The following is a 27,356-nucleotide window of genomic DNA, read 5'->3' as shown; positions in this document are numbered from 1 at the left end:
GATATGACATGGGAGTATTATACATAGGTGATCGCATTGAACATGGACTTCCTCAGTTTCTGTTACCTGATACATGTGTCCTATTGTTCACAATTTCCAAACTGCTATCTCAAGAGGGCATCAGTTAAAATTCAAGGGCTAAATCATGAACTAGTGTGGATCAGTGTAGATAAACAGAAATCAGATTAGTTAACCCAGTTCACATTATCAAAGGATTTGGACTGAGGTGATTCCAATTCATTATCTTAAATATGTTGTATGGTCAGTGTTCTGGAATGTTATAGGAAAAAGAAAGAACCATGCAGAAGAAGCCAGTCTCAGTTGTTTAAAAAAAGAAAAGATTTGTATGATAAATCATGGAGAAAATCTACTCCTAACTCAGACAGACAGTAGCAGACTCATACCCTGAAGCATGACTAAATTATATCCAGGGGCAATGGGTTCCACAGGTCAGCTGGTAAGATAGTAGGAGAGAGGGACAGAGAGAGAGTGACAGACAGCCATACAGAAGACAGACAACCAGATGGACAGACAGATACTGTGGATCCCAAGGGTTTATTTGTTTATACCTGGAAAAGCTACTCCCCTGACCCCACCCCACCACAAAAGATACACATTTGGTCACAACTTGTGTTGCTCTATACACTGACCCACTCCGTTTCATCTCTATGTTCAAAGACAAAGTTTATGTTTTCAAACTATTCTTGCCCATAGTCCTTCTCAAAGCATTTTTCACGTCTTTGTTCCTGAGGCTGTAGATGAGGGGATTCAACATGGGAATGAAAAGGGTATAAAATACAGACACCACTTTTCTTTGGTACAGAGAAGATAGCCAAGTGGGCTGGGCGTACATGAAAGCTGTCCCATAAAGTAAAGTCACAGCCATCATATCGGAGGTGCAGGTGGAGAAGGCTCTTCTTCTGCCCTCAGCAGAGCAAATCCTGAGGATGGTGGAGATGATATAGATGTAGGAGACAAGCACAATCAGGGCAGCAATTGTTATATTGAGGCTGCATAAGGTAAACATCACAAGATTATTGATGAACATATCACTGCTGGACACACTAATCAGGGGAGGGCCATCACATCACTCCTCATGTGTCTGTAAGAGCAGTGGGCCCAGCCGAAACATGCTAGATCCCACTGCAATGCCTTCCCAGCCTTAGTTATATTCAATACCATTTCTGTCAGCAACTTCTGGGTCATAGAACTAAGGGCAGAAATAACATTACACTGCTCTACAGCCAAAATGCTTCTGAAATGAATGTAGTCAAACTTTACTAATTCTGGGTCACGGAGAACAAAAATAATGCTTAAAATTGTTGATTGGCTCTAGTTTCCAAGATATGCTATTGGGTCAGTATATACGACCCTTGACTTGGGAATGGCAGAGGATAAGTGAGTTATAAAGGGAAGGGATCTCAATTTAAACCAGAAATGACTAAAATACATCTTTGACTGGATCTATGAATAAATCTATGACTGGGTTTGGACAGTACTTGCTTTTTAGGCAAAACAATGAATGATGCAATCTGAAGCTGGTATTGCATCATACATGATATGAATTGCATCATGTTATTCCTAGAAGTGATGGATGATGCAATCATAACGAAGCTTACATCACTCTGCGGAAAAAATTGCCCTATATCAGCTCTAGAAATCATACAGTGTCATGCTCTCTTATTTGTTAGTGTTTGATTTTGCAAAGGGACACATTTCTGTTTAGCCAAAGTGACCAGAGATGCCTCATACTTCTGTGACAGTACAGATAACTTCTGCTATGTTTGTGGTGAAGTGACTTTTGCATCACAAAAGCGCAGTATAACCACTATGGTTAAGAAAGCCTATCACCTTTATTTTGGCTGCAAAATTGGAGATCAGGGCAAGAGGTGGGCCCCACACATATGCTGCAACACTTGTGCAACAAATCTTCACCAGTGGTTGAACAGGAAAAGGAAATCTATGCCTTTTGCAGTGCCAATGATTTGGAGAGAGCCAACAGATCATACCAGCAATTGTTACTTCTGCGTGGTGCCTCCAGTTGGGAAAGGTGTGTCAAAGAAGAAAAAGTGGACTGTGCATTATCCAAACATTCCATCAGCTATACGCCCAGTACCCCACGGAGAAGGACTGCCGGTTCCTGATGCACCAGAATCATTCTCACTTGAGTCAGATGAGGAAGAGGATGAAACTTTGGTCCTGAACCATCAATGTCACAGGCCCCATATTTTCTCCCATCCTCGTCCTCTGAACCACACCTCATAACACAAGGTGAACTGAATGACCTTGTCAGGGATTTGGAACTACCCAAGAGTAAGGCAGAGCTGTTGGGCTCCAGACTACAGCAGTGGAATCTCCTGGCAGGTGATGTTAGGGTTTCCATGTTCCGTGACCGTCAAAAGGATCTTGTCCTATTCTTCTTCATGGAAGGTGATCTTGTAGCCTGTAACAACATCAATGGGGTGAAGACTATTCATTGATTCATTGAAGACGAGTCTTAAAGCTCTTTTACTGCATCATGGCAATGTTTTGCCATCAATTCCAGTTGGTCATCCAGTCCATATGAAGGAAACCTATGACAACATGAAACAACTTTTGATGTGCATAAACTATGACCAACATCAGTGCCAGCTTTGTGGTGATTTGAAGGTTGTTGCTCTCTTGCTTGGTCTGCAGACTGGATACACAAAGTACTGCTGTTTTCTCTGTGAATGGGATAGTCGTGCAAGAGATTCCCACTACATCAAGAAAGATTGGCCACTCCGACAGTCATTGGAGCCTGGGAAGAAAAGTGTTCAGCATCCACCACTTGTTGAATCAAGGAAGATTTTGTTACCACCCTTCCACATCAAGCTGGGTCTGATGAAGAACTTTGTCAAGGCCATTGACAAAACACAAGCAGCTTTCAAGTACCTCCGTGGAAAATTTCCAAGATTAAGTGAAGCTAAGATAAACGAAGGTGTCTTTGTTGGTCCTGAGATTCATGAACTTCTTCGAGATGATGCATTTGACCATGCTCTGTGTGGCAAGGAAAAGACGGCATGGAAAGCCTTCCAGTTAGTGGCAATAAATTTTCTCGGAAACAACAAGGCAGACAACTACAGGTTGTTAGTGGAAAACCTCCTTAAGGCATACAAAAGCCTTGGTTGCAACATGTCACTAAAGATACATTTTTTGCACTCTCATCTAGATTTTTTCCCACCGAACTGCGGAGCAGTGAGCGACGAGCACGGCGAGCGATTTCACCAGGATATTGAAACAATGGAGAAACGCTATCAGGGCAAATGGAGCCCATCAATGCTTGCAGACTATTGCTGGACAGTGACAAGAGATGCTCCATTTAATGAATACAAGAAACAAGCCAAGAAGCGCCGAGTAGACACTGAATAGGACTAAACTATGTACATAATAGTTTTTTGCCTTTTGTTTCATAATAAATTTTATTTATATAACCCATTTGCTGATTTTTAAAGTGTTATATAAACAGGACAGGTGAAATATTATCATGTAAAGCAACCATAAACACATGAAAAGACCTAGGTTTACAATTTATGATTAAAACTCTACTATCTACACAATATACATTGACATAAAATGTAAAAACTTGAATATCTTAGAAACAGTAGCCAATCAGTTGTTTTAATTGTCATATTTGAATTCAGCACATCAAAATACATAATAAATAGCACATTTTATCTCTGAAGCAGACGACTTCTAAAAAATTGTAGACCAGTGTTATTAGTTACTGGTATAATTTCTAGGCAGGTAAAATTTCCAGTGGCAGAACAAACTCTTTGGGTATTCATTTGATTGCTCACTAATTGGGTGACCAAATAACAATAAGGGCCTCTCTCATTTAACACAGTGCAAATTCCAGGAACAGCCATCATATCTACTTCGCTATAGAACCCATCAATTGCAATTACAGATCCTTGGGGTTCATTGGTAGTGATATCATATACTTTTATCTCCACCGATCCATTTATTTTCCACTCAATTGTTCACTTATATGGGATATCCTGAACCTTAAAAATATTTTTTCAAACAATATTTAAATAAATCACTAAAGTGTGAAGGCCTTAGTCATTGGTTTTATCAAACATATGGCATTGTCTGTATTGGATGTGTTACAGGGGTAATAGTGTAATGGGGAGATGGCGGGGCAATGGCAACAAGGTGCCTTTGGTACTTATCATTTAAATCCAATTAGGGAGGGCAATACATGCTGAAGGACTTATCCAAAACACAGGGCACAGCCTGTAGAATAAACCCCAAAATCCAATCAATACCACGTTCCCAAGCATGGGTCCCACAAGTTTCTTCCTGCCAGTGTGTAATTCTTTGTTTCTTCACCAGGGTCAGTTCATAATGTCTCTTGTAGTCAGGAATCCCCGGACTTTGTGGTTTCAATGAAGCAAGTGTTCCTTCTTCTCTTTTCCTGAAACAGTGTGGTTTAGCATCATACAAGGGAGAGGTTACTAGCACATCACCCTGTAATGGTTTTGCTTCTTCTAGAAAAATCCAAAGGCACAGTAGGTCTGTCAGTGGACAAGGGAGAGGTTACTAGCACTTCACCTTGTCTTTTTTTCTTTTTCCTGCTGTCCAGAAGGCACAGCAGAGCTAGAAGGAGAAATAGGCTCATCATCAGTCGGAGAGTCCTCCCGAGGTGGAGGGGTCTTTTTACAGTGAGAAGCATGGGTCCAGGCAGGTAGTCCTTGGCACTTCACAGCAGTGTTGGTGGTTAACAGGACTTGGAAAGGGCCTTTCCATTGTGGAGCCAAAGCAGTCTTTCATTGATGGACTTTACGTAGACTCAGTCTCCTTGTTTCAGTGAATGGCAGGGTGCTAGGGTCTTTGGGTAGCACTTCTTTTATCTGTGAGAAAAGAAACCTAACACATTTCATTAATGCCTGGCAGTGTTTTGCAGATCTCATAGTTGCTTGGGCACATTCAGGCCCCCCTTTTTCTTGGCTGTCAGCCAAGTCTTAGCTGTGGGCAGTGTCCTTGGATGGGGCCAGTGTCTTATCTTTGGACTGAGCTTGCTAGCTATTTTTTCCAGTTAACTCGTTCTGTTCTTTTCCCTTTTCCCTTCTTGGCTTCTTTTAACCTACAAAGGAAACTTCCACTCTTCACTCATACATCTTTTCCCAACAATGAACACATACACATTGTCATTACACAGTACATTAGTCTTATTATTCAATATATGCCATGTACACCCTTCCAGTAAAACAACTTTATTAAAGAGCTTTGGAGCAACAACCCAGGACAAGCACACCCACTTTTGAGGAGTCCACTTGGTACAATCTCTGGTGTCCAATAGCTTTCCTCCCTCCCCAGCCCTCTGGCTAGAAATCTGAGGTAGCCAGAAGGATCCCATGGGCAATATGGGGAGTGGGTTAACCTTCCATGTCCTTGCTTCCAAAGACTGTTGCCATGCAAATTTTAACAACAATTTTTCAATTAAAAAAAATCTTACCAATGAAGTTTCTTTTTCTTACTTAAGCAAATGTATTAGACTTTAGTATATCACATTTTCCTGATTTATCCAAACACTTTGTATTCCAAGTTGAATAAAACAAGTATCTGCTTTTTGATTTAACCCTTCTATTTAATTTTGAACTAGACTGTCTTATGAAAATATTAAACCCAACAATTTTGGCCACAAGACGAACACCACAAGACAGGACATAGAACACAAAAATAATTCCTATTGTACCAGTAAATGCATGGTACGTTGAATGCTGTTCAGCTGGCATCCGTTTTCTCTGATGATCTGAAAGACAAAAGAACAGAGGTCTACCCCTTCTGGGTAGTCAGTCATTGCTTAAAATATTTCCTTTAGATACACATACTCTTGTTGATTTTAGACAAAACAGAGGAATTACTCCATATTTCCTTGTATTTGTTTCATAGGCACAGGGTCGGCTTTAGGAAGTGTGGGGCCCAATTCGAACAGTTTCGACGAGGCCCCAACAGGGATGACTAAAAAAAAAAAAAAAAACCACATAAAAAAAATCACGTGGGGCTTGTACTCACCGGGCCGTGCTCCTAGTCTTTGGGGGCGGGTCCTTCACTCGCTCCGGGTCTTCGGCGGCACTGAAGGACCCGCCGCCAAAGTGCCGCCAAAGACCCGGAGTGCCCCCGGGTGAGTAAAAATTAAAAAGGCACCTCTAGCCAGGGAAGGGATTCTCTGCCACTTGCCCCCCACTCTGGGCGGCCCTGCCACTGGGCGCGGGGCACCCTTAGGCGCAGGGCCTGATTTAGGGGAATTGGTGGAATTGGCCTAAAGCCAGCCCTGCATAGGCAGCCCAGGTTTCAATGGCTTTTACCTTATTAGTTAGAAAATTGCATTAATACAGATGCTTTCTGGCTTGCTTCCAGATCCAAAGCTATCCACAGCTTAAAAATTCTTACATAAAAAGGCACACAATTAACTTTCCCAGACTTTTGATTGCCTTTTACTTCTAACTCCTGCTTTCAAACACCCAGTGATCTGAAAAAGACAACACAACCTATATTGGTAGGTTTGCATTTCTTTTACCTCTGCTACAATATACACTGTACATGTTCTGGGGAAAATGCACATCCTATCCACAATTCAATTTCCACAACACTAGCCACATCGATTTTTACACAAGGTGTAACTATTTCTTTTGTGCTTACAAAATCTCCATGCACCCCTAGTAAAGTGACAGCTCGACCACACAGAGCCAGGGGCACTGTCCTTCTCTCTCTTTTTACCAGATCTTTTATCTGCTATTTTGTTACCCAAAAACAAATTCAAATCTTTTATTCTCCTGGCTCTGACTACCCTGCTGCAGCCACAACCTTTGGTCTTTAGTTAAAACATTTTAAATCGTGTAAAGCATTAAGTCACCTTAAGGATTAAATGCTAAATACCATATTAAACAACACTAGTTTCCTGTGTCTGGCAAAAGTATTCTCGGTTTTTGCAACTTTAAACAATACCAATTCATCTCAAACTTATAAAACACAACAGAGGGTCCTGTGGCACCTTTGAGACTAACAGAAGTATAGGGAGCATAAGCTTTCATGGGTAAGAACCATCTGAAGAAGTGAGGTTCTTACCCATGAAAGCTTATGCTCCCTATACTTCTGTTAGTCTCAAAGGTGCCAAAGGACCCTCTGTTGCTTTTTACAGATTCAGACTAACACGGCTACCCCTCTGATACTTATAAAACACAGATCCCACAAAAACCAATAATCTATTTGTCCCGGTGCCTGGTTTTCCAGTACCAGGCGCAAGGTAGTTAAGTAAGTTGGAATGTCAAAATATCCAGATTCGGGCCAATCAGTGCCCAGGGCTGGCCAATCCTGGGTGCAAAGCTGCATCAAGCGTCTCTTCGACATTCTTTTCTGAACACCGGGTAAAGGACATTTACTTAACATAACTTAACTTAACAAAGTGCTATCCTTAGAGGGTTTTACGAGAGACCCACCCATCTGCCTGCTGACACTCTAACAGAGAATTACACAGAGAACAGAGGGAATTATGGCCTAATAGGATCCTATTACAGGAATTTCTACTAATACTGACCGCAACAGGGGACGGGACAGAAGGATCCCAATTCGACCTCAGAGCTTCATTGCACGCGATGGCTTCCACTCTGAGGAATTACGAATGAGAGGCTCAGTTCCATCCACACACCTATCGCCCAAATGTATAAGACAGAAATTCATTAACCGAAGTCACCAGTAACTGTCGCTGAAATATCGGGTCCACCTAGCTGAGAGCCAATAACAGCCAGACAGGGATAAGGAAGAGTTGCTTTATTCTGCAGAAGAAAGGAGAGCCTTGCACCTTGGTACAAAGACTCTGTCTTACACACATTTTACCATTCCAATTGTTATCCTGGGGATTTGAAATCCCCATGCTTATAATTACTTACTCCTTTCCTTCCACTATGCCCTCAAAGTTTCCAACCTGTTTTCCAATCTCTCTATCTGTTGCCTGCCTGCTTGGGCCTGATCCTGCTTTTCTCGCTGAACCATCCTTTCCATGGGCACCAGCTTTTTCACTACCAATTTAGCTAGGAGGGTGGGCTTCTCAACTAGCCCCCACCCTTCCTGGTCTCTTCTCTTAAACATTCTTACTCACAAGGCTACCCAAGTCCTCCCTCATGAGGTTTGCCACTTGGGCAAAACACATAGCCCATTGGCATTTAACTATTCAATTTTCTCTTGTGGCAAACACACTGCTGTTACAGCATATGCAAACACAAATTGTTAAATTCTGACAAGTCCCTGAAGGACTGGTACTTGCTTAGCCAGGGCTTCCTTTTCTGCCTGCAAGTCCTGTCTCAAGGCTTGCAACTTGCCCTGGACATAGGTTTGAGTTGCTGCCTGGTTCATGATCTATTCTCTTAATTGCACAATTCTAGTTATCAAGTACACAACTCTTCCCTTTTCTCCAACTTCTCTATTGCCCAGTCCTGCTACGACTGGGGTAGATCCACCTGACACCCTTCCTGGTCAACCAGGGTGGAGAGAGGAATGCTAAATTCCTCTCTGGTTCTCAGACTTACTGCGGCTGAGAGTCGGCACACTTTCATACTCACACACATACATCCAGACTGGCCACGTCTGTGTATAATGTTCAGAGAAGGTGCTGTGCAATCTTCAACTTGCTTCCTCTCTTGGGAGGGCAGTTCTTTTACACCCTGAGGTCTCCTGGGGCGTCTTTTCAGTGATTCCAGTCCAGACCGGCTGCCTGTGGCTTCTTCAGCGTCCCCAAACCACGCTGGCTCCAGGGTTGCAAAGGCAGACTGTTGGATCTCACTGGACAGTTAAGCTTTGCAAATGTAATCTTAGCACTGTAACTTGTATTGCCTTTGGTTTTACTAGGTCTGTATTTTTTCACAGCCAGCTGGGGCCAAAAGCAGTTTTTCTTTGTACTTAGCCTGGTCTGCATTGATTCTTGACCTTGAATGCAGATTAACTTTCTCTTTATCTCTGGACCAAACTGAATTTCAAATTAACCCGTTCCTTTCCTCAATAGACAAATTGCTCCCATTGTGTGTCAGAGGCTTTTTGGTGATTAAAAGCTAGTCTGAGATGTATGATTTATCTAGATTGAAGGTACCTTCTAGTGGGCATTGTTTAGATGAATTTTCACGTGTGTAATGATTCCAATTCTCTAAATACCTGCAGGTTTTAGGACCATAATATACGCACATGAAATCAGCTGGGGTACCCTTAGTGGGTGAGAGGGAATCCTTAGACTGTCCCCCACCCATTTTCCAATCACACACACAGGGAGGATGCCCTGTCTGCTCTAGCGGCACATAAACTAAGGATCTCTCCCTACAGGGTATTCACACAGGAGAGGCTAACGAGGATGGCCACGACCCTCCTACACCTCCCTTCAGCAAAGAGTGTCAGCTAGTCTCAGAGAGACGGCACCGCTTACTCTCGTTGCCTCCAGTGAGATGATCAGACTGTCAGTGGCTCACACAGAGAGGAAAAGGGGAGGGAAGATGGGTTCACACACTCCTAGACCCAGGTAGCCTCCTCACCGGACGATGCCAGGCCGAGTTAGCCCACCGTGGGTTGGATCTCCTAAAAGATCCTCTAGTTACCGGGCTTGCATTAGAGTAGTTCTGGTCACGAACCAAAAGACTTCACAGAGTACTCTGGGCGTCTTCCGGTAATTCTCAATTCACACTAGTGTACACACACACACACACACACACACACACACACACACACACACACACACACTCCAAAGCCTCTATTTCCAGGTACTATTCCCAAGTACCATGATGCATCTACACTATGAGGCGGTAACAATCCCTCTTGAGGCGGTAAAAACCCCTCAGCACCAGTGCATACCCATGCATCTCTCATATGCATATATGGGGGCGGCCAAACTAACAGGTCCCCAGAACCGCATACAACTACCTTATTGGGGGCGGCAAAACAATTCCCCAGAACCACTCTGCATCTGACCTTGCTGCACAGTCAATAAGTTTGGATGGCGTGAGCCCCACAGGGACAGATGGCCCCACGGACAGTCCTCCTCCGACACCCCAATAGAGATTTCAAAAGGTCTCCTACCTCTATTGTGGCACCATGGAGTTTGAAGGGGAACGATCCGCAGCAGCTGCCGGTACCTCTGCGGGCGTTGCCATCCCGGACGAACCCCCAAATGTATAAGAATAACAGAGTTCTCACTTTTTGTTTGGGTACAGCAAGTCAGATACTTTATTTTCTCTAACAATTGCTTAGAGGGAGAGAGCTAAACAGGTCTCTCTACAGGTAAACAATTACAGCAAACCTTTATACCTTTCATTACAGACAATAATAAGCAACAGCTGCATTTTGTTTATACATAGTCCATCTTGATATCTTATTTTTCTCACTTATTTTGACTCTAGTCTACATACAATATTTTCTACACATTATCTACACAAGGTCGCAACAACTTCTCACACATTTCTTTCCCATTTGCCTCACACAATTCTCGCTTCTACAAATCTTGTGTTATTAGGGTTACAGTTAGCCTGACTCTTGCTAATGAACTGTCATGCATTGCATCTCCTTCTTGACAGTTCTTTCTCTGCTTCCACACCATGAAGCTCAAATTAATCAACTTCTTCCTACAATCGTGATTCTACACTCTTCTTCTTGAATGAGTAAGACATGGGCAAAATCCTGCAAGAGCAACAGCATTGATTTATAAATGGCTAGTGGAAATGGGCCCCTTTACATCAACTAATCTATTCCTTTCAGTGTCTGAATATTTAATCATACCTATATCTATATCAATATCTATAGCAATCATATATCATATATCATATTATATCTATCACATATCATATCTATATCTATCTATATCTATATATAAGGATTTATTTAATTATCATTTCTGCTCTTGAGTGACTTCAGTAGTTCTAGTTGAAAGCTTTAACCTCTGTAAAGAATATCCTTACTCAGGGACATTCAATGGGATTTGTGCCTGAGTATTGACAGACTAGAGTCTGAATAAAAATGTATGGACTCGTTATTTCTTTTAAATAAATGTTTTAAATAACTTTAGCTAGATTGTCAAGTATCAGAGGGGTAGCCATGTTAGTCTGAATCTGTAAAAAGCAACAGAGGGTCCTGTGGCACCTTTAAGACTAACAGAAGTATTGGGAGCAGCTCCCAATACTTCTGTTAGTCTTAAAGGTGCCACAGGATCCTCTGTTGCTTTTAGCTAGATTGTGTGTTATATGTCTGATTACGACACCCATACTCACATTGAGTACATTCCTCCCAATGTAGCCCTCTTGATAACAATGGATTGTTCATTTCAACTGTTCTATAATCAATTTTCTGAATACACATATTCATGGTTCATCACCCTAAATGTGAGTCTCTTTCTTCAGATGAATGGCCTTTGGAATCTCTTCACTGGAATCTAGGTCAACAACTTACAGATGTCCAGTTAATTCTGTCACAAAATGTGGGTCAACCGGACCCTTCACAAAGCATTTCCTGGTTTTCTAAACTTTGGGTATCTAGCTACCTATTTAGATCACTGCTTGACAATATCTCTATTCAGGTCCTGATGCTGTGAAAAAAAAAACATTTATGCCTAATATTCTTGTAGCTAAAGCACAGCCTGTGACTCTCTGTAGAGCTGGATTCTGCTCCTTCTTGGGGATCACATTTACTGCGCTACTGTGACTAAGTCACTGCACTGTCCTGTGCCACAATTTCCCCATCTTGAAAGTGTAGAAAAACACACAGGTTTGCCTCATGGGGATGTGTTGCTGTGAGGATTGTAGCTGGAACTGTAGTGATGAGCAACCTAGAAATACCTAGCAACATTTTTTCTTTGACCGAGTCCGGCCATCTGGACCCTACAGCCTTTGCACTCAGGTTGGAAGCAACCTTCATTACATGTATACAGTCTCTGACAATGTACTGGAGTCGTTTTACCCTTTACTCCTTCAGTAATATTCAATGCATAGGAGAAGGCAGCTCAATAATTTTACTCAAACATCCTCAAAGTCTGAGCAGAGAGGTCTTCTTGGATTGACGGAATGTGACATTGATTCTCTTAATCCTCTTGGTGAAATCCACAAAGTCCAGCAGTGGCAGGAATTCCATCACAGCCCTGGAACTCAGGGAGGTTACTTATGAGGTCCATAATCCCTTGCAGCTCATGTGCTAAAATTATAAAGACAGGACTGCCATAAATATAAAGGGAAGGGTAACAAGCTTAATGCATGAAGTAACACAAAATCCCTCCCGGCCAGAGGTAAACTTACTTGTAAGTGGTTAATCAGTTCAATTAACCTAGGTGGCACCTGACCAGAAGGACCAATGGGGAAAGAAGATACTTTCAAATCTGGGTGGGGAAGGTTTTGTTTGTTTTGTTCCCTCTTGGGCCAAAGAGAGAGGCCAAGCAGGTAAACCAACTCCTAAAAATGATACATCTAAAATTTCAGAAATTGTAAGTAATAGCAAGGAAATGTGTTAGATTATCTTTTGTTTTATCTTCTGAATTTTCCCTATGCCAAGAGGGAAGTTTATTCATGTTTTTTGTAACTTTGAGGTTCAGCATAGAGGGGAATCCTCAGTGTTTTAAATCTTTTTATTACCCTGTAAAATTACCTTCCATCCTGATTTTACAGAGGTGCTTCTTTTACTTTTTCTTTATAAAAAGTTCTTCTTTTAAGAACCTGATTGATTTTAGTGTCCTAAAGATAAAAGGTCTGGTCAGTACTTTTATTAAAGGCAATTGGTTGGTATATTATTCTCAAGCCTCCCCAGGAAAGGGGGTGAAGAGGCTTGGGGGAATATTTTGGGGAAATAGATACTCCAAGTGGTCCTATTTTCCTGAATCTTTGGCTAAATCACTTGGTGCACTTGGCAGCAATACCGTCGAAGCACAAGGAAAGGATTTGTGCCTTGGGGAAGTTTTAACCTAAGCTGGTAGAAATAAGCTTAGGGAGTCTTTCACACGGGTCCCCACATCTGTACCCCAGAGTTCAGAGTTGGGAGGGAACCCTGACAAGGACAAAATGGGGCTCTGAACAGTACTCACAAGTTATGATGAGCACACCCCTGGCATAGCTGCTCTATCATTAACCTAACAGTAAAAGAAACCAACCAGACAGAAGGCACCAAGGAAATCTCCCATCCAGAAAGAGGAGAGAAGGCTAGGGTAAATAGGAATTGGTCATCTAACCCACTTAGGCCCTTTAAGAAACACAGGTCACAAAATCACTTTCATGTACAAGCACATTAATTTGTTTAAATATAGATTTAAGAATCATGCATCCTGGAATTTCAAACAATATCCAAACAAAGACAGAGGTATCTGCTTCCTTGCAGACATTATATTGATGTCATACATTGCAATGTGTGACCAGGGGACCTTCTGATGCCAAATGGCAGAGGGCATACGGGGTGCATAAGGATGCCCTGGGTCTGGTATTTTCATTCTCATTCACCAGAGTGCGTAATGAAAGCTGGCACCACATTGTGCTCTTAATCATTGAAAGAGGTCTCCTGCTTCTCCTCTCAGGCCATTATGCAAGTAAGACTTTGGGTCAAGCTATAGCACCTTGTTCCTTACCAGGCATGAATAACGAGAGATGTAGGTAAACAAGGAAAGTAGGGTTAGGTCCCCAGAACTTTACTGCTTGTAGTGATGAGCTGCTTATTGCTTCTGAGTTACCAGAGCACCTCATATTAAGCCAACAGCTAACTGTTTAGGATACCTGGGGACTTTCCATATGGCCATGGTGTTCCACCTCGGTATTATCAAAAAGAAGACTAAGAGGTGACTTGATTATAGTGTATAAAATACCTTCATCAGGAGAAAGTGCCTGGTACTCAAGGGCACTTTTAATCTATCAGGACCAGAACTAACGGCTGGAAGCTGAAGCCAGACCAATGTAAATTAGAAATAGGGCACAAATGTTTCACCGTGAGAGTCTGAAGGGGTACGTTGGCCCCCCACTGGCCAGAAAGAGGTTAATGATGGTCTGTGCTCTCAATTAGCCCTACCCAATTACACTAACGAGAGGTATCAAAGCCTGGAAGGAGGAATTAAGAGAGGAAAATCCCAATAGAGTAGGGGCTGAGGAGGAGAAGGAATCGACCTCCAGTGCTAGCACCTTGAAGGAAGGCCTATCTTGAAACTGCTAGATGCTAGAGCCTCCCTGGGCCAGATAGGCCCAGCATGGGACATTTATATTTGTTTTGTTCACCATAACTTATCCTCTTTCCTTCTGCGAACTGTGGAGGAGTGAGAATGAGAAGGTGTTGTAAGGAAGGCCAAGGTAGGAATTTGCTCTTTGAGGAAGCAGTGGGTCTTAATAGACAGACCTGAAATGCTTTATACATGGTCCCTGGGCTGGAACCCAGAGAGCAGGACTGGGTTCTCCTACCAGCCCACCAAGGACAATAGCAAAAAGACACCTAGAGACGAGAGCGAGAAGGCATAGGCTTAGTTTGATTTCTATATCTGGGGCCGGGGGGGGTCAGCTCCAGTCAGGCTAATGGGGTCGTTTTTGTCTGTGAAATTCTTCACATGCCTGAGTTCTCCAGTTTGGAGGTTCAACACCCTGCTTCCCCCACTCCCAACTACACCCATGCTGGAATGCTAATAAAGCCCGAAGTGAGGGTGAAGAACAAGCATTCATCTGCTGAACTGATGTTGAACTGGACTCGGTTTACTCCAGAAAGGGTGGCAATTGATGCAACCCAGATGGAGGGCTGAGTCACACAAAATAGACCACAGCATGGCTGGAGTGACAGTCAGGAGCGGGCCCCAGAAAAGAAGACCCTTCTAGGCCATTCCCAGCCATGAGGAAGCATGCCAGCCAGAGAGTCACTTCTATAGGGAAGATGATTAACCATTGGAACAAGCTACTAAGGGAAGTGATGGATTCTCCATCTCTTGATGTCTTCAACTCAAGTCTGGATGATTTTCTGAAAGATGGTTTAACCAAACACAAGTTACTGGGTTCAATACAGGGGGAATTTTGTGAAATATAATGTCCTGTTATATACAGTATATCAAAGTAGATGATGCAGTGATGATCCGTGAACCTATGAACCTTCTTCTAAAGCGGTTGTTACTCACCACTTTAGAGCCGGGAGACTGAACAAGGTGGATGACCAGCCTCCTCTACAGTGGTAAATCCCATTTTCCTCAGAAGTGGTAAAAAGAAACATCTCCTTTGATGATAGACATTTTCCTGTGTCTATAACTTTCTCATTGAGGTTAGGAGTTCACCTATTAAACTCCTTAATAAGTTCTAAAAATAAATGTATTATTAACTCATTGAAAATTCCCATTAGTAGAAATTTCCAGGGAGATATTTCTCTCTCAGATAATGAATGAGAGGAGGCATTCACTTTCTAGTATCAGATAAAAGCCGGCTGTGTAAGTCAGGAAAATAGAGCTCAGAGTCCTCCTCAGCATTCTCAGGTCTCATTACAGAGATCCATGAAGAAGATGGAGACAGGACATAGACTCTAGATCCTGTATTCTGGTCTCTGAAAGGCTGCATGAAGAAGTCACATCAGCGATTCCAGCTTTTGTTACACCTGTTTTGGAGGAAGCACAACCTTTCTCATCAGATTCATGGAAGGTAAAGGATGATGCATATTCTCATGCCCAATCCCATCTGTCCAGTACATATTTTTCCTGTACACAATAGGACGTGCTAGGATTTGGTGAAAGTTTTCTGTCAAAACTCTTCATGTTGGGAACCTGGGTTTTCATCTAAAGAAAAATGTTCATAGAAAGTTTCTGCTTTCCTTCAAAATTTTTCATTGAAAATTCAGAAACCTAAAATCCAACAATTTTTCCTTTTTTCCTCTGAAAAAATGAAATGTTGGCTTTAAATTTGGGAGTTTATAGATGCTTTTGCTTTTGGGATTTTTTTTTTTAATTAAAAGTCAAATCTATCCAGGGTGGAAAAATAAGATCCTGAATAACTCTAGAACCTACTGTCCTGAATGATGGGTAACAGAGGTAATGTCTTTCTGTCAGACACACCCAGACTGGATAAGTTTAGATGTATGTAGAACATCCTGGGTTTTTAAGAGTCAGGCCTAGCCAGAGCTCAGATGACAAGAATTTGTGATTGTTTATTAAAATTTGAGCCGCTTTACTTGTGCACTGATTATAAAGTATTGTTCAGTATTGATGTTGGTTAAAGCCCAGTGGCAAAAATAAACTTATTCTTAGGGTAATGTAGTTAATGAATCTTGGTAACGAGTTTAACGTAGTGGGAGATACAAACCTTGGACTACAAAATCTTAAATGAGGTATCTATCTAGCTGACTGCCCATCTGTTGCTAACGATCCTTCCCTCCACAATCTTTCTTTCTTTTCACAATATCTATCTATCTATCTGTATTAATTTGCCATCTGGGTGGTTTTCCATTTTTGTAACCTCTCTAATCAACCTGAACATTTCATAATCACCCTCACAATACTGGTGAGCTGGTTGATTGCATATTCCTACTGCTATATTCTTATTATTCAAGCATGCAACGTCTATGTTACAGTTTGATTCATTTAAGATTTTTACTCCATTTGACTCTTTCACATATAATGGCAGACCCCCATCAGTGTAACCTGCTCTGTCATTCTTATCTATTTTGTACACTCTTATTACAGTGTCCCATTGATTTTCATTGTTCCACCTAGTTTGTGACACCTATTATATCGCCTCCAAAATAAGAACTAAACAACAAATATAAAGTGAGACAAGATAAAACAAAATTATCTATTTTATGACATATTTCATAGGCTATTGTTGCTATTTAAATATATATATATAAAATGTATATATTAAATTATAATATTTAAATATATATATATATATATATATATTTCTTGATAGAACCCATGGCAGATGCAGAACAGGGAAATCAAACATCCATCACGGGATTCATCCTCCTGGGCTTTGGGAATCTCCATGAACTGCAAATTCTTCTCTTCCTGCTTTTTCTAGTGATCTACATTGTGACCATGGGTGGGAACATCCTCATTGTCGTGTTAGTTGTGGCTGATCATCACCTTCATACCCCCATGTACTTCTTCCTGGGGAATTTGTCCTGCTTGGAGACCTGCTACAGCTCCACCGTCCTGCCCAAGATGCTGGCCAGTCTCCTGACTGGGGACAGAACCATTTCATTTGCTGGATGCCTCCTACAATTTGATATATTTGGTTCTCTATTAGCTACAGAATGTTGTCTCTTATCAGCGATGTCTTATGATCGGTATTTAGCGATATGCAAACCACTGCATTATGCAGCCCATATGAATAATGGATTTTCCTCCCAGCTAGCAGCTGGGTCTTGGTTAAGTGGCTTTGTCGCCAGCACCATTGCAGCATGTTGGATATCACAAATGATTTTCTGTGGTCCCAATGAAATTGACCATTTCTTTTGTGATTACACCCCGTTGATCAAACTGTCCTGCAGTGACACCAGCCAGATGGTTCTTGTGGCCTTCCTTCTCTCTTCCATAATTACCCTACCCCCATTTCTTTTAACCCTCACAACTTACGTGTGTATCATCACAACCATCCTGAAAATCCCTTCCAGCACTGGGAGGCAAAAGGCCTTTTCCACCTGCTCCTCTCACCTCATCATGGTGACAATTTTCTATGGAACCCTGATCATTGTCTACATGCTCCCAGACACTGCTACACTGCGAGACCTGAACAAAGTGTTCTCTGTCTTCTACACTGTCCTGACTCCCTTGGCCAACCCCCTCATCTACAGCCTGAGAAACAAGGAGGTTAAGGAGGCCCTGAAAAATGCTCTAAGTAAGACTATGATTTTATAATCAATCACAAACTATTTTGTAGGCATTTACTCTAAGTTGCATTAAAATGTGTATAGTAGGAGCTCATCATGTGGTGCAATATAGCAAGCCACAGAACATGTGGGCATCTTTAATTATTAGGGCTGTTTCAATACTGACAATGAGACCCCAGGCGTGAGGAAGGGCCAGTTTATAAGTAAGGACTGCAGGGCCAGGTATTCACTGACTCTCACGGTAGACTGGATGGACCATAGATCTGCATAGGACTACAATGAGCTGCAATTGTTGCACTGCAGGGCAGGTAGACCACACCCAGGACATACTGAACTCAAGTCCACTGCTATCAGTGGGGACTTAAGGGGTTTATTAATGATGAAGTTTGTTACAGTGCAGGGTGTAACATTCATGGTGAGCTGGGTAGTGAACACCTCTGCAGTCATAGGACAAAGGAGGGTTAGTTGGTTAAAGATCGTTGCAATGAGCCATAAATCCAGTGTCTTTATTAAATCCATGATTTTTGCTGTCTAGCAGTTATGAATTTAAGTATCATTAAACAATTATAACCCATACTCTCTGGAGACCACGTCCTGAATGAAAGTTTTCCCAATCCTCTTCTTTCTGTTCTTCAAACAGCTCCCCAAACTCGCCGAGCTCATATTCAGAAGCAAGCTGCCCATAAGAACAGATCGAAACCTGCAAGATGTTTCTTCTGTGCTACAACGGTCAATATCCCCACAATGCACTTTTCAAGATTCATGGGCCCGAAGCATGCCTATTCCTACATGTAGTGTACCTCATCTAGTAGGCAGTCTCAGAGCAAGTGCAACAGTGCATGAAATGACAGGGAGAGGAGAAAGTTTCTCATAAGCTCTAGCCCACTGCATAGGGCACTTAGTCTATGGGAGACCCCAGTTCAATTTCCTCCTCTGCCTGAGAAGAAGGGATTTGAACATGGGTTTTCTACCTTCTAGCTACATGCTCTAACCACTGGCCTAAAGGTAGGCTTGAAGGATCAGATATTAATTGATCAGATATCAGGAATCAAAATACTCAAAAACCAGTGGGAGAACACTTTAACCTGTCTGGTCATTCAGTGTCAGACCTGCGGGTGGCTATATTACAACAGAAAAACTTCAAAAACAGACTCCAACGAGAGACTGCTGAGCTAGAATTGATATGCAAACTAGACACAATCAACTCCGGTTTGAATAAGGACTGGGAATGGCTGAGCCATTACAAACATTGATTCTATCTCCCCTTGTAAGTATGCTCACAGTTCTTATCAAACTGTCTGTACTGGGCTATCTTGATTATCACTTCAAAAGTTTTTTTTCTCTTAATTAATTGGCCTCTCAGAGTTGGTAAGACAACTCCCACCTGTTTATGCTCTCTGTATGTGTGTGTATATATATCTCCTCAATATATGTTCCATTCTATATGCATCCGAAGAAGTGGGCTGTAGTCCACGAAAGCTTATGCTCTAATAAATTTGTTAGTCTCTAAGGTGCCACAAGTACTCCTGTTCTTCTTTTTGCAGATATTAATTGGTAAGTGCCAGTAAACTGGAATTTCATTGTACACACACAAAATGACATATTTCAATGGCTCAGAATAGAAGATACAGCTAGGCAAAGTAAGAAAAATGCTGCTTGAGAACTTATTAAAGTTTGATTTAAGGACATTTACCTTGTGTATTTTAACATGTGATGTTGTTAGATTATGTTTTAATTGTTATAAAGTTTTAATTTTTTGAAGTCAACACCTACCCTTCTGACCTTAAAGTCTATGATTCTATGACCCTAGAGATGGAGATAGGTGCCTAGTGATATTTAAAAGAAAAAACTAATTAGAATAAAATGGAACAGCATAGAAGTGTTTTTAATGTTTAAAGGAAAAGATCCATAAAATGTCTTTCTTGAGGATGACCAGTTCAACACCAAGTTAATTGATCAAGTCTTTCTGGTCAAAAGGCCAGATCCCCAGCTCCATTAAATCTGATGTTAATCCCAGTTAGTGTAAATTGACATGGCATCACTGAAGTCTAAATCCCAAGATAGTGTCAGTGTCAAAGCTCCATTGGAGTCAATGGTACCAGAAGCTCAGCATGTGTCAATCAGCCATTGCCCCAGTGGAGTCAACTGGCCAGATCTCCAGTTAGTATAAATTATCATTGCTCAACTGAGCCATTGAGGTCAGTGGATCTGTGCTGATGTATAGCATTCTGAAATGTTCTGGTTCAATTTGTTCAAGTGACACAGACACAGCTTATCTCTCACTGAACACACAGGGTTAGATTCACAAAGGGACTTAAGTGCTTAAATCCCAGGATCAGGCAACACCAGTATTCACAAAAACCTGCTCAGCTGCCGCCTAACTGTGGAGGGGCCTAAACCACTTGGCACCTATGTTTTTACAGTCAGTGCTCCCTAGGGGCCAATGTTTCTGCCTCTGAGCATGTGTGTGGCTACCTCACTTTAGCCATAAGGATTCCTAAGCCCTAGAGAGATGAACGAATCAGGGGAAGATTCTCTGCCTAACTTCCCTGCAGGCCTGATCCATTAAGCATGCTCAGGCCACACCTAATTCCACATAAAACAGCCTGTGGGATGGGGGAGGAGGAAGAGTTTGCTCATAATTTTTAGCCCAGTGCTGGAGTACTCCGCTAGGATGTTGGAGACCATGGGTTCAACTTCTCCCTTCACCTGACAGGGAGAAGGGTTTTAAACAGTAATCTGCTAACTCTGAGGGAAGTGTCCTAGATTTTGGGTTATGGGATATTCTGATATGGGACTCCGTCTTTATCTGCCATTGAAGCTGTTCCATTTTGGATAAATAATCAGTCATTGGAGGAGGTCGACTGGATTCTGGGTGTCTGCTCCAGTCACCAAGTTACAGGGTCATTCTCATGTGCTCTCACTCTCTCTTTCTGGCTCTGTGTCTCTTTCATAATTTAATCCAAAGTAGGACAGCTCAACAGGGGACACTGAGAGATCCCCACATCAAAATATCGCAGAGCTCAGTGGGTTGGGCACTCAGCTACAAGATGGCAGGTCTCTGTTCAAATCCCTTCTCTCCCCTTGGGTTGAGGGGGGACTTGAGCCAGGGAGCTCCCGCATCCCACGTGAATATTCTAACCACTGCACTAAAAGGTAGGACGGAGCTTCCCCGCTGCAGATTATTGCAAAAATAGAGTGGGTGCCTAACTAGAGGAAAGGGTTCACAGATGTGACTTCCACCAGAGGAAGATGCCTCCCTCCAGCATGGGTTTAGGCCTTGAACTCCCTTCCTTGCCATCTCCCATTGGTAGCCTTAGAGAGCATCCCGAGTAGTCTGCTGGGTCTAGAGAATCCCATTCTGAGGCCCTCTAGCCTTTACATGGGGAGTGTAGGTGCTGAACTCAGGCTTTTTGAATCACAGTGATTTCCTAGGCATCTAAAAGTTAGGCACCAGGGACACCCAGTGTTGCGCCTTCTAAGTCCCTTTCTAAATCTGGTCCACAGAAGCAGGAAACTGCACTCAACCAACTCACCAATCATGTTTCCCTTTAGCCACTGGAGTCTTTTCTTTTGGTAAAGCTTCTCTCTCAAACTATTGCCAGGTGCTGGAAAGTCAAAGGTGACACCCTGTGTTTCACAAAGACTCAGGATGCATGCACCATGGCAGAGGGGAGGGCTCCATCTAGGGCCCTGTACAGTCCATGAAAAGACTGCCATTGATTTCAATGGGCTTTGCCTTAGGCCATAGGGTCAGAACCTGTCTGTGAGGTGAGGAGTCATCCAGGAACTACAACCTGATTAAGGCACATGCGGTGATGAGTCATTCCTGTGCTAGGCTCCAGCCAATCCACTAGCCAGGCGCTGGGCTGGTGGCTCTCAGGACAGGTATATAAGCCCCACAGGAGGAACAGCAGCTCAGTCTACTCAACATCACTTCATGGCTTGGACTTTCCCCTGCCTGATAGCGGTGACAGACTTCATAGGCCTTAGCCTGATCCAGCTCCAGCTTTGTTCCCATCCCGGCACAGACTCCAGCTTTGTTCCCATCCTGGCTCTGACTCCAGTCTTGTCCCCAATCCTGCTCCAGAGCTGCTCTGACTCCATCTTGTACCCAGTCTTGCTCCAGACATATTCCTGTTTCAGTCCAGCCCTTATGTCACCAAATGGGTCACAGCTGAGAGGGCCAAACTCAGGCCACACTGTCAAAACCTGGGAAGACACCCCCACAGTGGTGGTATATACTATAATTAGATTTAACTAAACCAGCAATAAATGTGTGCTCCTGGATTGCTATACTAGCTTAAAATGGAGCCACAGATAGGCCCCTTAGACACTCCAGCCTATGTTACCACCCAGACAAACTGGACTTCTGTGATGAAAGCTTATTAAAACCAAAAATCACCACACATTAGGTTCTTCCAGCCCCAGAGGGCAAGTCACTTACCCCGGTCAATTGATGCTCAGGACCTTACTTCAAAGACAATGCTGTAGTCAATACTTTAGTAAACTAACTTTTTTAAAGATTTATTAAGTAAGAAAACAAAATGAGAGTTACTAAAAGGTTAAAGCAAATAAAATACATTATAGTTGGATCAAAGTATGTAGTCCAAAATGCCAGCAGGAATGTTAAATCTGCTAGCTTTCTGTAAGTCTCTCTGAGTTGCTCAAATAGTTCTTAGGGACCTCAGTTCTTTTGTTTAAAATTTCCCCTATCAGAATTCACCAGTCCAGAAATGGGGCAGGAAAGAGGTGACCAGGATCATTTTTTCTCCCTTTTTATATCTTGACCCTTTTTCTAGAAAAATCCTTGCTGTGTCATGGACTCAAGCAGTTCAGTGATGTACATGCTTTGCCATCAGTTCATCAAACGAATTACAAATTCTAGTTTGCACCTTTTGTGTCCATGCCATTTGAGGTGATTTTGAGAATGGCATGCAGACGCTCTTGTTTACAGTTCCTTTGTTAGTCCTAAAGAGCTAGCTTGTGGACGTTTCTCAGACACATAAAATGTTTGAGTTATAAACATATAGTAAAATTTCCTAACTCAACACACAATGTTGTTACACACATTATAATAAAATGATAATACTCGGCAGATTACTACTTTTCCAATGATACCTCACAAAGCATACTTTGTACAAGGTTTATCACAATTTTGTAACAGTGGTGAACATATTAGTGTAGACAGCCAACTTCCCCTTTAGACAGCATCACACTTCGTTCTAGCCTGACTCCCAGCCCCATTCTTGCTTTGTTCCAAACCAGCTCTTGAATCCTGACTCCAGATATAACCTTTCTCTCCAGTTCCTGGCCTGGCAGTGCTGACCACTAGTCCTGACCCTCCACATCCTGGTTTCTGACACTGGCACAATATGTTGTGGCTCAGATAGTAACATATGCAGTTAGCTGACGTGAAGAGAATAGCCAGGGACATTTTGTTTATAATAAGTGCTACCCCGCATTCTTTTGAAATCACTAGTAAAACTCACATTGACTTGAATGGCAGCATGACTGCACTCAAATTGATCAGCAAAAGTAAAGTCACATCACAAGCACATGATTCTCTGCTCCCCATGAAATAAGGGCCGAATTGTGAGCTTCTTACTCTCACTGTGTAGCAATTACTGACATTAACAGTCCATTTGACAACACTAAGACTCCTCAAACGAGGAAGGGCAAGATTTTAAAATATATTTAGGCACCTAACTCTCATTAAAATCAGTGCTTATGAATGAGGGAGGGAGTGCCACATGCTGGCCTTTGATCTTTTGCAAGAGGGATGTGAAAGAAAGAAAGAATCTCTTAGCTTGTCCTTTGCCAAACAGCAGTGAAGAATGGAATTCAAATACTGAAATCAGACAAAATGCCTCTCTCTTCATACTTAGATTTTTTTATTTTTTTTTTGCATATGGTATTTTCTAAATTTCATTAATTAAGTTTGCAGGTTAATAAACTGGGAGTTCCATGGTAAATCCACATAATAACTTCAATTTGGAAAGACATCATGCACAGAAATCTCCCCTAAAGTCAGGGTGATGTTATTCTCAAAAAATGCTGCTGAATTGGACTTGAAGTGTGGTTTTCATTTCATGACCAAATGAAAAGGGAAAAGGTTTATTTAGTTGTTTGTTTTATTAAGGTTATTGCATCTTAAAATATAGAGCAAATGGGGCTGATTCTCTATTTATTTATAGAAGTTTAGAACAGTGTAAATGCATTTTTTCAGCAGAGCACCTCCTGATTTACATCAGGCTGACTGATAGAGGAATCAGGCCCATTGACTCCCATGGTGTCACTGCTGTTTTACACCTGGGTAAGTGAAGGTTCCTTAATTACACAAATATGAGTGAGTTTGGAGTCAAGGCCACTTACTTTTTTGAGCTGTGTTGAAGACACAACATAGGAGTATTGTACATAGGTGATCCAACTGAATATAGACTCCATCAGTTTCCATTATCTGATACAAGTGTGTCACTTTGTTCACCATTTCCAACCAGCTACCCAAGCAGGACATCAGTGATAATAAAAAGGGCTGGATCTTCAGCTGGTGTAGATCCGTGTAGATGCACAGAAGTCAGATTAGCTCACCCAGTTTACATTTCCTAAGGATGTGGACTGAGATGATTCTTTATCGAAGTATCTGTAAATATTGTGACAAAGTTCCTCCTCTGCCTTGGTGGGTCCTGCGCTTATTGGCGGATTTGCTCACCTCAGAGATTCACAGCAGCCCTCAGTTTGGCCACTTTTGCTAGTGGCTCAAATCTGCCGTTCACTCAGCTATCCTCATCACTGGCCAGCATGGGGAAAGGGAGGAGAACAATCCCTTCAGTCTCTGCTGACCCACCTAGTGGGTCGAGGGATAGGCCAGGGACCGTCCCCACTGCTGGGACCCACAGTCCATATCACCTCCTCTTGTCTCAAATAGAGAGTTGAGGGAGATGGGGGGTGACCCAGGCCCACCCTCTACTCCGGGTTCCAGCCCAGAGCCCTGTGGATTGCAACGGTCTACAGTGTCTCTAGTAACAGCTGCGTGACAGCTACAACTCCCTGGGCTACTTTCCCATGGCTGCCTCCCAAAACCTTCTTTATCCTCACCACAGGACCTTCTTCCTGATGTCTGGTAATGCTTGTACTTCTCAGTCCTCCAGCAGTACACCTACTCACTATCAGCTTCTTGCGCCTCTTGCTCCGAGCTCCTCACACACACCTCACTAACTGAAATGAGGTCCTTTTTAAAACCAGGTGCCTGGAGTAGCCTGCCTATTATAATTGATTCTGGTAGCTTCTTAATTGGCTCCAGTTGTCCTATTTAGCCCACCTTAATTGGTTCCAGCAACTTCCTGATGGTTCTGAAACAGCCCATTATCTTACTCAGGGAAAAGGGACCTGCTTAATCTAGCGCTAATATATCTACCTTCTATCACTCTCCTGTAGCCATCTGGCCTGACCCTATCACAATATGGAAATATATACAGAAATATATTATTGTCTTAAATATGTTCTATGGCCAGTGTTCTAGAACATTATAGGAACAGCAGCATCCTGTCTCCAGTGGTGGCCAATATCAGCTGTTTCAAAGGCAGAACAATTGTATTATAAATCATGGAAAAAATGTATTACTAACTCAGATAGTAGATGATTCACATCCTGAACCATGAAATCCCTATGACTATCAAAGACAATTTAGAATTCTGAGAATATATTTAACTGAATAATATCCAGAGACAATGAGTTCCACAAGTCAGCTAGTCAGGTAGGTGGAGATAGAGAGAAAGAGAAAGCCAATGACAGGCACATGGAAAAAAGATAGATAGACTGATAGATACTGTGGATCCCAAAGATTTGTTTATACCTGAAAAAACTTGCTCATATAAAAAATGAACATTTGGTCAGAATATGCAGTTGTATTGCACAATAACTTGACCCACTGGATTTCAGCTCTATGTTCAAGGACAATGTTTATTTTTTCAAGCACTTCTTGCCCATAGGCTTTCTCAACACATCTTTTATGTCCTTGTTCCTAAGACTGTAGATGAAGGATTCAACATGGGAATGAAAAGGGTATAAAACACCGACACCACTTTCCTTTGATACAAAGAAAATATCCAAGTGGGCTGGGCATACATGAAAGCATTGGTACCATAAAATAAAGTCACAACCATCATATGGGAGGTGCAGGTGGAGAAGGCTCTTTGTCTGCCCTCAGTAGAGTGAATCCTGAGGATGGTGGAGATGATATAGAGGTAGGAGACAAGCACAATCAGGGCAGTGCTTGCTATGATGAGGCTGTGTATGGTGAACATCACAAGATTATTGATGTACGTATCACTGCTGGACAGACTAATCAAGGGAGGGCCATCACAGAAGAAATGATCAATCTCATTAGACCCACAATAGTGCAGCATAAAGGTGAAGCCTGTTTGCACCATGGAATTCACACAGCTGATCCCACCACCAGCTGAATGCAAACCCACTTGGACATGGTGGTGGGATACTGGAGCTGGTTGCAGATGGCGGAGTATCGATCAAATGCCATCGCTGCAAGGAGAAATGCTTCAATGGTGAGGAACAGAACAAAGAATAAGAATTGAGTGGCACATCCATTGTAGGAAATGGCTTTGCTCCCTGCTAGGAAACTCACCATGGCTCTTGGGGCAATGGTGGACAAGTAGCAGAGATCTAAGAGAGACAGGTTCATGAAGAAGAAGTACATGGGGATGTGAAGATGAGAGTCAGCTCTAATGATGACGATCAGGATGGTGTTTCCCAGCACAGTTACCATGTACATTGCTAAGAACATCAGAAAAGGGACAAGCTGGAACCCTGGACCTCTTCCAAACCCCAGCAAGATGAATTCTGTTCCTGCTGTGCAGTTCCCTCCTCTTACTGGCTCCTTAGCTGACATTTCCTTTAGAAAATAGAACAAGACAAAGGTTAAAAAAGATTCAAATATAGAAGACACATTGAAATTTCTCCTAAGTGTTCTTGACATCAATGGAGGTTACTCACCTAGATGTTTTGGAAAATCCCACTAGGTGCTTAATCACCTTAAAAAAATCTGACACCAGTTTGTCTGTTTTTTTTTTAAATTTACTCTGAAGTCCAAATTAATAATATTTCCCCTTTAATCCGGATTTAAGACTCTTCTTCTTGGCTGAGTAAGAAACAGGCAATATCCCCCATGAGCAATGCCATTGATTTAGAAAAGGGAGGTGGAAATGTGCTCTTTTACATCAATTACTCTAATAATTTCTGTCTGTGAATCAGGATATGCTCCTGAGAGACTGAAATAATTCTAGTTGACAGGTTTAACCTCTGTACAGAGTACCCTTACTCAGGGACATTCAATGGGAGTTTTGCCTGAGTACTGACAGAGTAAAGTATGAATATATACTTTGAAATGTTGAAATTTTCCATGTTTTGAGTAAATCCAGCAAGGAAAACCAATTAGGCCATTTGATATGTGACCCGCTCTGTGAGGCAGTTTCAGCAGCCCAAAGGAGTGGCTTCAATTTTTCTATGGACTTCCTTTCAAGACTTCACTCACA

At 42.2% G+C, this 27,356-nt stretch overlaps 2 pseudogenes; one reads left to right on the top strand and one right to left on the bottom strand.

Moving 5' to 3' along the window:
- Positions 1-685: 685 nt before the first annotated feature.
- On the bottom strand, positions 686-26,713 carry LOC112060464 (olfactory receptor 9S13-like; annotated as a pseudogene).
- LOC112060463 (olfactory receptor 6F1-like) lies at positions 16,889-17,868 on the top strand (annotated as a pseudogene).
- Positions 26,714-27,356: the final 643 nt, after the last annotated feature.

The sequence above is a fragment of the Chrysemys picta genome, chromosome 13 (genome assembly GCF_011386835.1).
Source record: "Chrysemys picta bellii isolate R12L10 chromosome 13, ASM1138683v2, whole genome shotgun sequence".
NCBI lineage: Eukaryota > Metazoa > Chordata > Testudines > Emydidae > Chrysemys > Chrysemys picta.
The sequence above is the reverse complement of the archived record's forward strand: the minus strand, read 5'-3'. Positions and strand labels throughout refer to the sequence as shown.